The sequence below is a fragment of the Acipenser ruthenus genome, chromosome 20 (genome assembly GCF_902713425.1).
Source record: "Acipenser ruthenus chromosome 20, fAciRut3.2 maternal haplotype, whole genome shotgun sequence".
NCBI classification, from domain to species: Eukaryota; Metazoa; Chordata; class Actinopteri; order Acipenseriformes; family Acipenseridae; genus Acipenser; species Acipenser ruthenus.
Genome location: NC_081208.1, coordinates 11,890,084 through 11,903,645, shown reverse-complemented (window position 1 = coordinate 11,903,645; position 13,562 = coordinate 11,890,084).

Below are 13,562 nucleotides of genomic sequence, written 5' to 3'. Positions count from 1 at the left end.
TGCTGCACTACATTTTTGGACGAGCCTTTGTGCTCCTCCCACCCCTCTCTCAACAGATCGAGAATGCCGCGAGGCTGTCGGCCGTACAAGAGCTCGAAGGGGGAGAACCCTGTCGAACTCTGCGGCACCTCTCTCACTGCAAAAAGGAGGTAGGGAAGAAGCGATGCCCAATGTTTTTGCTCTTGATTCACAAATCGTCTCAGCATCGCCTTTAGAGTCTGATTAAAATGTTCCACCAAACCGTCCGTCTGTGGATGATAAACCGACGTTCTGATGGGACGTATTTTTAGTAATTTATATACCTGCTGTAGCGTATTTGACAAGAAATTAGTTCCATGATCAGTCAATATCTCGTTGGGGATCCCTACTCTTGCCATAATCTGCACTAGTTCTTTGGCTATCGCAGCAGCACTAGTGGACCTCAATGGAACTGCCTCTGGGTATCGCGTTGCGTAATCTACCACCACTAATATATGCGTATACCCGGAGTCAGAAGGTAGCAAAGGGCCGACTATGTCCACTGCGATGCGTTCAAAGGGGGTGGAAATAATCGGCAGTGGGACCAAAGGGGCAGGGCGCACTCGACCCGGCGCTACTCTCTGGCAGTCTGGGCATGTGGCTACATATTTCGACACTTCTTTATAAAGACCTGGCCAAAAGAATCGAGCCAATATCCGTTCCCTTGTCTTGTCAACTCCGAGGTGCCCCGCAAAAGGGATATCATGCGCCAGCCTCATGACCTCCAGCCGACAAGACGGGGGGACCAATAATTGTGTTACAGGATGTCCTGTGCCCGCGGCCAGGTTTAACCTATATAGTAATTGCCCCTTGATAATGAAGTGTGGAAATACTAGTGCCCCAGCGCCTTCAACATCCTTACCTTCAATGGACCGGACCTGTCCCCGAATGTGCACCAGTGATGGGTCATTGTCCTGCTCCCACACTAGGTTCACATTCGAGTGCCACATGTCCGGTATATTGAGCGGGGCGGGAGTAACATCTGCCCTTGATGGCCCAGTAACCTCGCCCTCTCGGTCACACTGCGTTCCGACCCCCTTCGACTGACGTTTTTCACCGTTATAACAGGCTCCCACCAGCCCCCAGCCTTGTCTCATTAACGCTCCCTCCCATTTCCGCAGCCTTCTCTCTTTCTTTGTTTTTTTCGGCCGGAACAGGGAAGAGAACATTTCCGCTTGAAAGGGAAAAACATTACCAATCATTTCCCCTTCTACTTTTTCTGCCACATTTGCGTGTATGGCCGGGACTGCCCTTAATTTCAATAAATCTTTATAGTTGGGCCAGTCCTGACCCAGAATAATGGGATGTGGTAACCTTTCCGCTACCCCAACTACCAGGGAACGTTTCATCGGACCGACCGATAAATATGCTTTTACTGTGGGGTATGTTGCCGTGTCTCCATGGATACAGGAGATCGCCACCTGACCTTGTGGCTGCCACACCATACCGCCCAAGAGAGATGCTCTAATTAAGGTCGCCGACCACATGACAAAACTGCTCAATAACGATGGCCTCCCCCATCTGGGCAGTTGTTTTTAGCGCCGGGGTGAGCCAGTGTATCATGTGGTCACAGAGCTTCTGCGCGACCACCCTGGGGCGTACGTTCGGGGACCTCCTGTACTCCCTGAACCTCACTCGGTGCGTTTCCTCCGTAATGTTAAGACGGCGGAGAATAGCCAGTTTTACCAGGTCATATTGAGCGGCGTCGTCATCCCCCATCGCCTGGTAGGCTGCCTGCGCTTCCCCAATCAGGCAGGGTCCCAGCTGGCTTGCCCAGAACTGTCGGGGCCATGACGCGGTGGTAGCCAGCCGCTCAAATGCCACCAGGTATGCCTCTGGATCATCATCCGCCGTCATTTTATGCGTCCTGGCTTTGGGCGCTATGAAGCCGCGTTCCGCTGATGCTGTGGGAGGTATTGCCAGCCCGACCCTCTCGATCAGCGCGGTGTACCTCTCCTCTCTCCGTTTTTCCTCCCCCTCCCGTCTGCTGTCCAGCTGCTCCAGCAGCGCCGACAGTGTTGCGTAGTCGATATCCCACTTCTGACACCACGTGTGGCAAAGTGGTAATGACGTGCAGGTGAGTGCAGTGCAGAATAATTACACAGACAGACGTTGGTACAGGTGCAAGGGTGTTTATTTAATTTAGTAAATGTCCAGAGCCTCAAGGCAAAACCTGTAAATAATAATAGTGCTGGAAGTGATACAGCGGCATGTATCACTTCTAATTTATAATCCCACGGGTTTGACCCGCAACCCCAAAGTCCCGTTCCGACACCCACACTAAACACGAACACAAAGACAGTGCGTGATTCAAGTGCTAAAAGGTGCAAACACAAAGACAGTTCCGGTAGTGAAAGGTGAGTGGTGAAGTCCGGGTTTTTCGCTGGCCTGCGGCTGCAGCTCCGGATCGTGCTCAGTAATCTTCTGTGACAAATAACACACAAGACACACAGTGTTAATACACAGACACAAAACACTCACGGTTTACTCACAGTACGGGCTCCTTCTCGGTTAGTTAACTTAACCATATGCAAAGGAACAGATCACTCAAGCCATGCCCCCTATTTATACCCTCGCTCATGACCCCGAGGTTAACAAGCGCATCCGCTCCTCCAGTCCTCGGATGCCACGCCGCTTACCGTCTGGGTCACTGAGCTCGGGTGCCATGGCTCCGCCCCCTTCCGAACTGACCGACTTCCATCTACCCTACGGAATAAATTGTCGTGCCATTTCATTAAGGGTACTCTGTTCCTCGTATACCGTGCTCTCACAGGTCGAGAGGGAGATCTAACACTAAGACTCATTCGATCTCTGTCACAGTCACCCATTGTTTTTTAAAACAACAAAAAAGAGAGGCTCGAACGAGTGGTATTTGTGGAACTAATCCGTGGTATTTATTCAGCACATAGCAAAACGCTGTTTGCCCAATTCCTATTCTATCCAGTAAACCTTTCAAAAGACAACATTCCTCCGTCCAGGAGAGCAACCACCAAGAAAAGGTGTTAAAACCAATCCTCGCCCAGGACAACTGGAAGCTGCTAGAGACTGGAAAATGCTGGCAGATGTTGGTCAACAGCTTATTTTTCCACCTGAGATTGCCACCACTAACCTTTGACCAGATATTGTCTTGTGGTCTGGATCAGCATGCCTTGTTCACCTGGTAGAGTTAACAGTGCCATGGGAGGATGCTGTAGATGAGGCGTATGAGAGGAAGAAACTGCGGTATGCTCAACTAGCCACTGAAGCGGAACAGTGAGGATGGAGAGTCCGGGTTTACCCAGTGGAGGTGGGTTGTCGAGGATTTGTGGCACATTCTACAACCCGGTTTCTCAGAGACGTCGGATTCAGTGGCCAAGAGTTGCGTCGCACAGTCATGAACTTATCTGAAGCAGCAGAGAGGAGCAGCAACTTGCTGTGGTTGAGACGGAAAGATTCTGGCTGGAGATCTCAAGCACAATAGAAAGAAAGAAACGCTGATGTACGGGTAAGTAAGCTGGGGTGAGTTGAGTGGGGGACGGAGGGGGGTGATGCTGGGACGCCAGAATCACCGTCGAGCCCTCTTGAGGTGTCGTGGGCTAGTCGATGAAACACCGAGGATGGAAGGTGCCCACTTGAAGACCCCAGAGATGTACCCTACTTAGCTCAATCCAGACGGTTGTCATGCTGATGCGCTGGGGAGACCACACTGTGGTTGATCCATGGAGCCAGCATCGCAGCCGTTGTGTGTGCTGATGCGCTAGGGAGGCAATAAGCTGATCTCTAGAGCCAGCATTACACTTCAGCCATCAACACCAGACAGAAGGATATCTACATCATCATATGGACGGAAGCGCAAATGGATGGAGACACAGATGGATCACATTACTTTACTGTAAAGCTACGTCTTAGTTGGTGCTTATCTTGGCAAGAGCCGAGTTCAAATCAGCATGAAGTTTTAACATCTACTCTCATGTAATGGAAATCATGGGATTAGTCATGTGATCAATCACACCTTGAAGCACACCCATAACCGCAACATGTACATTTTATATAAACAAAGTTTAAACGTGTATATATTTCGTATTTTTTAGTGTTTAACACAGTAAAATAACATTTAGAAAATGTATATTTAATGTGCGTGTAAAATATAATAGACTTTTAAGAACGTCATCCGTTAGAATGTGTAATATCATCCTAAAAGGTTGTTGTATCGTAGCTGATGTACGTGTCACCTTGTGGACTAAGGTGAATCGCTGTCATTATTAAATTATACAATATTTAACTGTAGTTGTAAATTGTCATGTATAAAATACATTCATTCCTCAAGGTCAAATATGTAATTACAAGTTATATAATTAAGCCTTGGGTACAATAACGTTACAATACCAGTAGATGTTTGTATTTATTTATTTTGGAAATGAGGTGTATATCTCAATTATTATTATTAATATTATTTAGTAATTTGGCTGACTTTACTCAAGATGACTTAGAAGTATTAATCATAATTTGTGCAAAATAGTTAGGCTAACTATAGATATGATTAATTTTGTATGTGTATAAAAGATAACAAACACACATAGGCTACAACTAGTAGCCTATGTGGCAGACTTACACAAGGTTACGTACATAGTAAATTAAGAACTGTAAGAAAAATAATAATTCTGGTGCACAAACTTGTAATCTGAGTTTCTGACAGTGTGAAGCAGCACTCTAGAAAGTACACAGCGTCTGGACCACAGATATATAGTTATGGTCTAGAGGATGTAACTGATTCCATTTTGGCTCACACAGAGTTCTTATCATGCACTAAGTAAGCGGGAATTTGGATCCAACGTGGCACATACAGTCTTCAGTTTCATAACACTCAATGACCTGAGAGACAACCCAGTTTCCTTGTTACAAAGAACAAATCAGCCAGACTCGAGAGGTAAGGAATCATTTCATGACTATTGATAGGCTGGTTACTCAACTCCTGTGCGCCACGCAGCTTGTTCATAATCATAGGGTGAATCAAAAGAACCGATTCAATAGGGACTCTGATCCGATTCCCATCGTTCACCTTAGTGAGTCGTTCAAAAAGAACGATTCGTTCGCAAACTACACATCACTAGGGAGGACAGTGCATCCACCGACGAAGGGCCCGGAGCAGGTGCAGTTTGGACGGAGGCTCAGTTCAAGAAAAAGCAAACGTATAACCCCTGGCTTGTCATGCAAAATTGAAAGCTAGGCTGTATAACATGCAAAAATGTGTAGGGAGCTTGGGTCCGGAAAAGACTGGAGGGATGAAACTAGCAAAAGAGTGGGTGGAATGTACAGTAATGTCCTCTGCCTCTGACGTAAAAAAACAACAAAAAGCCCTCAGAAGAAAGTTTTTTGAACATGCCCGAACCAAGGCCCATTTAGTGGCAGCAAGCATTGTAGCCAAGGCTAAAGATGACACCTTAATACAGGTTATAGTTACATTGTCTGGCTACATTGTGTTTGTCACTTTTTTTCTCATGCGTTCCGGTACCTCAGAGCACCCCGGAACACCTCCCCTCTCGCGCTCACTATGTGTTCTGGGACCTCTTTACAAATTAAGCACTGGAACTACTGCACAAAAACTTTTAAAATAAAATCAGACAAGTCATTCTTATTTACTTTATTGACCACAGCCAATACAACTTTGAATATAAGCACAGAAACAGATCATACATAAGCACAGAAACATATTTCAACATTAAATTCTTAAACTCAGTGAACATGTGAAAACTTCAATATACAGACGTACCCTTACAACTCATTGAAATAATGCTTCATTCCTCCTGAAAAGTGATGAAATTAAAAGCTATTTTATCATGTATACTTGCATGCCTTTGGTATGTCATAGAATAAATCAAAGAAGCTGTGAAAAGAGATGAATTATTGCTTATTCTACAAAGATATTCTAAAATGGCCTGGACACATTTGTTGGTACCCCTTAGAAAAGATAATAAATAATTGGATTATAGCGATATTTCAAACTAATTAGTTTCTTTAATTACTATCACACATGTCTCCAATCTTGTAATCAGTCATTCAGCCTATTTAAATGGAGAAAAGTAGTCACTGTGCTGTTTGGTATCATTGTGGGCACCACACTGAACATGGACCAGAGAAAGCAAAGGAGAGAGTTGTCTGAGGAGATCAGAAAGAAAATAATAGACAAGCATGGTAAAGGTAAAGGCTACAAGACCATCTCCAAGTAGCTTGATGTTCCTGTGACAACAGTTGCAAATATTATTAAGAAGTTTAAGGTCCATGGAACTGTAGCCAACCTCTCTGGGCACGGCCGCAAGAGGAAAATCGACCCCAGATTGAACAGAAGGATAGTGCGAATGGTAGAAAAAGAACCAAGGATAACTGCCAAAGAGATACAAGCTGAACTCCAAGGAGAAGGTATGTCAGTTTCTGATCGCACCATACGTCGCTTTTTGAGCGAAAGTGGGCTCCATGGAAGAAGACCCAGGAGGACTCCACTTTTGAAAGAAAAACATAAAAAAGCCAGACTGGAATTTGCTAAAATGCATATTGACAAGCCACAATCCTTCTGGGAGAATGCCCTTTGGACAGATGAGTCAAAACTGGAGCTTTTTGGCAAGTCACATCAGCTCTATGTTCACAGACGAAAAAATGAAGCTTTCAAAGAAAAGAACACCATACCTACAGTGAAACATGGAGGAGGCTCGGTTATGTTTTGGGGCTGCTTTGCTGCGCCTGGCATAGGATGCCTTGAATCTGTGCAGGGCACAATGAAATCTCAAGACTATCAAGGCATTCTGGAGCGAAACGTACTGCCCAGTGTCAGAAAGCTCTGTCTCAGTCGCAGGTCATGGGTCCTCCAACAGGATAATGACCCAAAACACACAGCTAAAAGCACCCAAGAATGGATAAGAACAAAACATTGGACTATTCTGAAGTGGTCTTCTACGAGTCCTGCTCTGAATCCTATCGAACATCTATGGAAAGAGCTGAAACTTGCAGTCTGGAGAAGGCACCCATCAAACTTGAGACAGCTGGAGCAGCTTGCTCAGGAAGAGTGGGCCAAACTACCTATTAACAGGTGCAGAAGTCTCATTGAGAGCTACAGAAAACGTTTGATTGCAGTGATTGCCTCTAAAGGTTGTGCAACAAAATATTAGGTTAGCAGTCCCATCATTTTTGTCCATGCCATTTTCATTTGTTTTCTTATTTACAATATTATGTTGAATAAAAAATCAAAAGCAAAGTCTGATTTCTATTAAATATGGAATAAACAATGGTGGATGCCAATTACTTTTGTCAGATTCAAGTTATTTCAGAGAAAAATGTGCATTCTTCATTTTTTGTGGAGGGGTACCAACAAATTTGAGCACGTCTGTAAAAGCTATACAGATAAATAAAATAAGGAAATGCATTAATACAGTGCCTTGCGAAAGTATTCGGCCCCCTTGAACTTTGCGACCTTTTGCCACATTTCAGGCTTCAAACATAAAGATATGAAACTGTAATTTTTTGTGAAGAATCAACAACAAGTGGGACACAATCATGAAGTGGAACGAAATTTATTGGATATTTCAAACTTTTTTAACAAATAAAAAACTGAAAAACTGGGCGTGCAAAATTATTCAGCCCCTTTACTTTCAGTGCAGCAAACTCTCTCCAGAAGTTCAGTGAGGATCTCTGAATGATCCAATGTTGACCTAAATGACTAATGATGATAAATAGAATCCACCTGTGTGTAATCAAGTCTCCGTATAAATGCACCTGCACTGTGATAGTCTCAGAGGTCCGTTTAAAGCGCAGAGAGCATCATGAAGAACAAGGAACACACCAGGCAGGTCCGAGATACTGTTGTGGAGAAGTTTAAAGCCGGATTTGGATACAAAAAGATTTCCCAAGCTTTAAACATCCCAAGGAGCACTGTGCAAGCGATAATATTGAAATGGAAGGAGTATCAGACCACTGCAAATCTACCAAGACCTGGCCGTCCCTCTAAACTTTCAGCTCATACAAGGAGAAGACTGATCAGAGATGCAGCCAAGAGGCCCATGATCACTCTGGATGAACTGCAGAGATCTACAGCTGAGGTGGGAGACTCTGTCCATAGGACAACAATCAGTCGTATACTGCACAAATCTGGCCTTTATGGAAGAGTGGCAAGAAGAAAGCCATTTCTTAAAGATATCCATAAAAAGTGTCGTTTACAGTTTGCCACAAGCCACCTGGGAGACACACCAAACATGTGGAAGAAGGTGCTCTGGTCAGATGAAACCAAAATCGAACTTTTTGGCAACAATGCAAAACGTTATGTTTGGCGTAAAAGCAACACAGCTCATCACCCTGAACACACCATCCCCACTGTCAAACATGGTGGTGGCAGCATCATGGTTTGGGCCTGCTTTTCTTCAGCAGGGACAGGGAAGATGGTTAAAATTGATGGGAAGATGGATGGAGCCAAATACAGGACCATTCTGGAAGAAAACCTGATGGAGTCTGCAAAAGACCTGAGACTGGGACGGAGATTTGTCTTCCAACAAGACAATGATCCAAAACATAAAGCAAAATCTACAATGGAATGGTTCACAAATAAACATATCCAGGTGTTAGAATGGCCAAGTCAAAGTCCAGACCTGAATCCAATCGAGAATCTGTGGAAAGAACTGAAAACTGCTGTTCACAAATGCTCTCCATCCAACCTCACTGAGCTCGAGCTGTTTTGCAAGGAGGAATGGGCAAAAATTTCAGTCTCTCGATGTGCAAAACTGATAGAGACATACCCCAAGCGACTTACAGCTGTAATCGCAGCAAAAGGTGGCGCTACAAAGTATTAACTTAAGGGGGCTGAATAATTTTGCACGCCCAATTTTTCAGTTTTTTATTTGTTAAAAAAGTTTGAAATATCCAATAAATTTCGTTCCACTTCATGATTGTGTCCCACTTGTTGTTGATTCTTCACAAAAAATTACAGTTTCATATCTTTATGTTTGAAGCCTGAAATGTGGCAAAAGGTCGCAAAGTTCAAGGGGGCCGAATACTTTCGCAAGGCACTGTAAGTTATAAAACAGCTTGTTTAATATTATAGGATGCCTCTGACGATGGCTCCTGTTGGATTTGTAGCTGGACAGGGGTGTTATGCTTCAACCTGTGTTATTTCAAATTGGATAACGTTTGTTGGCTTGGTTTTTCTTGTGTACAGTTTCCTAATAACTGAAAACATTGTATTCTGGGAGATGTAGTTGTTAGTGGAAGTTTTAGGGGAGGCAGACAAGCTGTGCAGCAAAATTGCTATTCATATTTTTACGCAATTATTAAAATTGATTGCGTATTTGGGACCTTTCAATGCATAAAAACAGCAGGTGCCCAGCATATCTGGACCGCTGCATGTGAGTCCACACTTATGAAGATGACATTTTGCAAATCAAAGGTACGCACCGTGTGTAATGTATATATCTTGAATTCAACCCCCCCCCCCCTCTCTTAGGAGGAAGCAGTAAAAAAAAATGTAATAAATATGTAAATATACCCTAGCATAAGAAATGGCAGGTGTCCCGTTTTTGCATTTTAAAAAGGTGGTCACCTGAGGTGCTGTAAACATATTATCTGCAGTGTCTAGGTAAGATATAATGTTAATACCACTATACGATCTAGAAAATTGCTTTATTTGTATTGTAGTAATTGTAAATTGTTACACACAAGTGTGTTTGAAGGGGAAAAAAGAGTGTGGCGTTAACCTGTTATCTACTGGGTCCGTTCTGTCATTTGTCATTTATCATCTATCATCTATCATCTATCATCTATCAATCCATTGCACACTAGGTGGGGGTGGTGTAAATATAGGTGCAGTGCAAATAATTGTGGATGCAAAATTGCATTGAGGCCAGGCAATTATTTTGCACTGTGCCCTACATAAGCTTAAGAGCAATGCAAATTACTCAGAACGCACAAATAATGATAATGAAGGTCTCGATGAGTGCACCGGTCTATTTAGTGCCCACACTTGCAAAGTTAGGAGTACAGAGAGCAGTAGTCGCTGTATGACATTTTGTGGACCACAAAAATACAAACCCAAACAAAGTGACCCAGGGAATGAATATGCAGGGTCTTCTTCGTCTTGCCCTGCTCTTCCAAATGTGTTCCTGCCTCTCCTGAACAAGAGTCAAGTGTCGCCGCATAATGAAGTGTACCATGTAAGAACAATTATATAATTGATCATTTAGAGTTTACCTGGGTAGTTTATTCTTGTGTAGCTTGACATATTATTTCATAAACTAAATCTTCTAAGATTAAATAGACAGATATGGCGCAAAACATTATGATAAACCCTTGGTCAGCCCCCAAAAAGTCCATATCTCACATAGAACATCATTTTTTTTGCTTTGGGTCATACTTCGTTTACTTTCACAATGAGCAAGAATTTTAATCTCCATGATCAGTTTTATGGCACTGAGAGACTGTGGCAAAGTGGTTAAGTGGGTACAGGTGCAGGAATGATGCAGTGCGTGATAACACAGACAAAGAGAGTTATAATCCAGTTATGCGTGTGGATAGCCTAGTAGTATTGAGCACTAGTGCAGAGGGTTAGAAAAAAAAATCTTTGGTAATCATTTTTATATCTGTATGAAGTGTCTTATAGATGCTGCTATTTAAAAAATGTATTTTTGATATAAAAGTAAACGGTACGAAATTGTTTAATTAAGGCTGGTAAAAAAAAAAAAAGTATTGCGGTTTCTAAATCGAGGGCTCAGAACCAGAGGGGTGTAAGTGACATTTTTTGTCAAAATGGCATATTATATATCAAATGAAGGCTCTTGAGGAGATCTATCTAGAGCAAAAAGGACTGAAATCACAAACTGCATTGAATAAAGTGAGAATGTAATAAAGACACAACTGCAAAATCTAGGTAAACTTAGTACCAGGAGGGTGTAACTAGCACACTTACACCCCCCTGGCACTGAGTGTTGCATTGTGGGATGGCTGAGTGACAGCAGATGAGTCAAAATGGCTGAAAAAAGCTGTAAAATAAAGCTTTGTGTAAAACAACATCTAACTTTTGTGGATATTTTACTCAATTAAATTGAGGATTCAAACAATGAATTCACTACGAATAAGAACCAGACCATGTCAATTGCAGAAAATCTTGTAAATTGTATTTTACAGTAGTTTTTTTAAGTATAATTTATGAAATATGACTGTATATGTGAACATTTATATTTTAAAGATACATATTGATTTATTAATTGTTATTAAATTTACGAAAAACAAGTCTGGGATAGAACTAGTGAAGAAAACCACTTTTATCTGCAATGGGTATTCATTCCAGTGTATTATTATGGCAAATCTAACTTTTAAGCAAAATTTCTGGTGCTATTCTTACTTTTTGAAGTTTCAAATTCAAAAAAATATTTTAAACTCTTTAATTTTCTTCAAAATTATATTGATACTGTGCATGTATTGATAAATGGCAATTGAACACAAACAATCAAAATCTTATTTTTGCTTTCCGTAAAATTATGAGAATGTCACTTACGCCCCTCTGGTTCTAAGCCCTCGAAATGGTTCCGCTGTTGTCAGGGGAAATTGAATCAACGGTCACTTACTTGATGATTGTCTTCGTGAACAGCTGTCTTTGTTAAGGTCTGCGTGTGTTTGTCTTACAAAAGAGAAAAAATAAATTTTGTACCTGCCAGAAACCAACAAACAAAAGCTTTAGTCTCCGTGTTCCGTGTTGTACGCAGTGATCATTGCATTGTGCACTGACGAACTTGTTGATTTTACTTTCAAAGAATACAGTACTGTTTTTTTTCATGCAATGCATTCCATTGCGCCTGTCTGATGTGAAATGTATTTTTGACACCGTTTAACCATTGCGAAATAGGCCTGTATGTATGATCATTTTGTTTATGCCATAGACATATGCATGCATGTTTATGGTTTATGGTTCCTGTTTTCCCACAGTAACGTCACAGATGTCGAGATTCGAAATCAGGGCTTTTTGGCAGAAGCATTCAAAACAAGCTTTACGATTGTAAATTTCTTACAGTTACAGCGCAAAAGTATAAATAATATTGTGGCAATGTGCCCCGTCCCTGTGTTTATTTGTGTGTTGTGTGTAGAGTGTTAATGTTGGTGTATCGTAGCTGGTACACAGGTTATAATGTGGGTAATGAGCACGAGTGTTTAAAACGTATAATTGTATTTAGACACGAGGGTGGCACAAATCACTTCACGTGCAAATTAAAAGTGTATTGATATGTGAGCATGGGAGTGCACAGATTAGTTCACGAGCTGGGATTCAAGTGAATAATTAATTGGTATAGATGCACAAAGCACTCACTCGGGGTTGTGTGTTCGGTAAGTGGAGAACGGGTGAGAGAGAGAGGAAAATTAATTAAAAAATATAAACAAATGCTACTCGTGCGAGAGGGTTTGCATGATACTTGCTTGGTTCGTCCACTTTGTTTGGCTTTCTATTTACTTTGGCCAACGCGCCGTTTTTGTTTGTTCAGTCAGTGTTTTCTGTTTTTGTTTGTTCAGTCAGTGTTTTCTGTTTTTGTTTGTTCAGTCAGTGTTTTCTGTTTTTGTTTGTTCAGTCAGTGTTTTCTGTTTTTGTTTGTTCAGTCAGTGTTTTCTGTTTTTGTTTGTTCAGTCAGTGTTTTCTGTTTTTGTTTGTTCAGTCAGTGTTTTCTGTTTTGTTCAACCTTTTTATTTGCAATAAAGCGGCGCAAGCAAGGGCATTTACCATTTCACCCATCCTGTCTGTGCAGTTCATTTCCTGGTTCTGACGTCACCACTCAGCCAGACTGCCACATATGGTGTCCTGCATGGGATAAACCACAGCCTCCAAGTCAGACCAGGGAAGGACTGCATTTTTTTATTTTTTGTGAAAATCATTTAAATAAATATATATATATATATATATATATATATATATATATATATATATATATATATATATATACACACACACACACACCACCGGTCAAAAGTTTTAGAACACCTCCATTTTTCCAGTTTTTATTGAAATTTACGCAGTTTAATGTCTCAGTGTACTCTGAAATTAAAGCATAGAACAAATAAACAATTGGAGATAAAAAAGAAATCATGGAATCGTTTTGTTTAACAAAATTTAATCAAAATTTTTGACTCATCAAAGAAGCCGCCTTTTGCAGATATAACAGCCGAACACACTCGTGGCATTCTTTCTACAATGGAAATCAAATATTGTTCGGAAAGTTCTTCCCAACACTGTTGCAGAAGTTCCCACAAATGTGTTGCACTTGTAGGTAGGTTGCTTTGCTTTCACCCTTCTGTCCAGTTCATCCCAAACCAGCTCGATGGGGTTTAAGTCTGGAGACTGTGCTGGCCATTCCATGATTTGAAGCCTACCGTCTTGTTCTTTTCTTCTAAGGTAGTTCTGACATAACCTGGAGGTATGTTTTGGGTCATTATCTTGCTGTAGGATGAACCCCTGACCAACTAGGCACATACCAGAGGGTATTGCATGGCGCTGCAAAATGCTGTGGTAGCAGTTTTGGTTCAGGGTGCCAGTCACTCTGTGCAAGCTG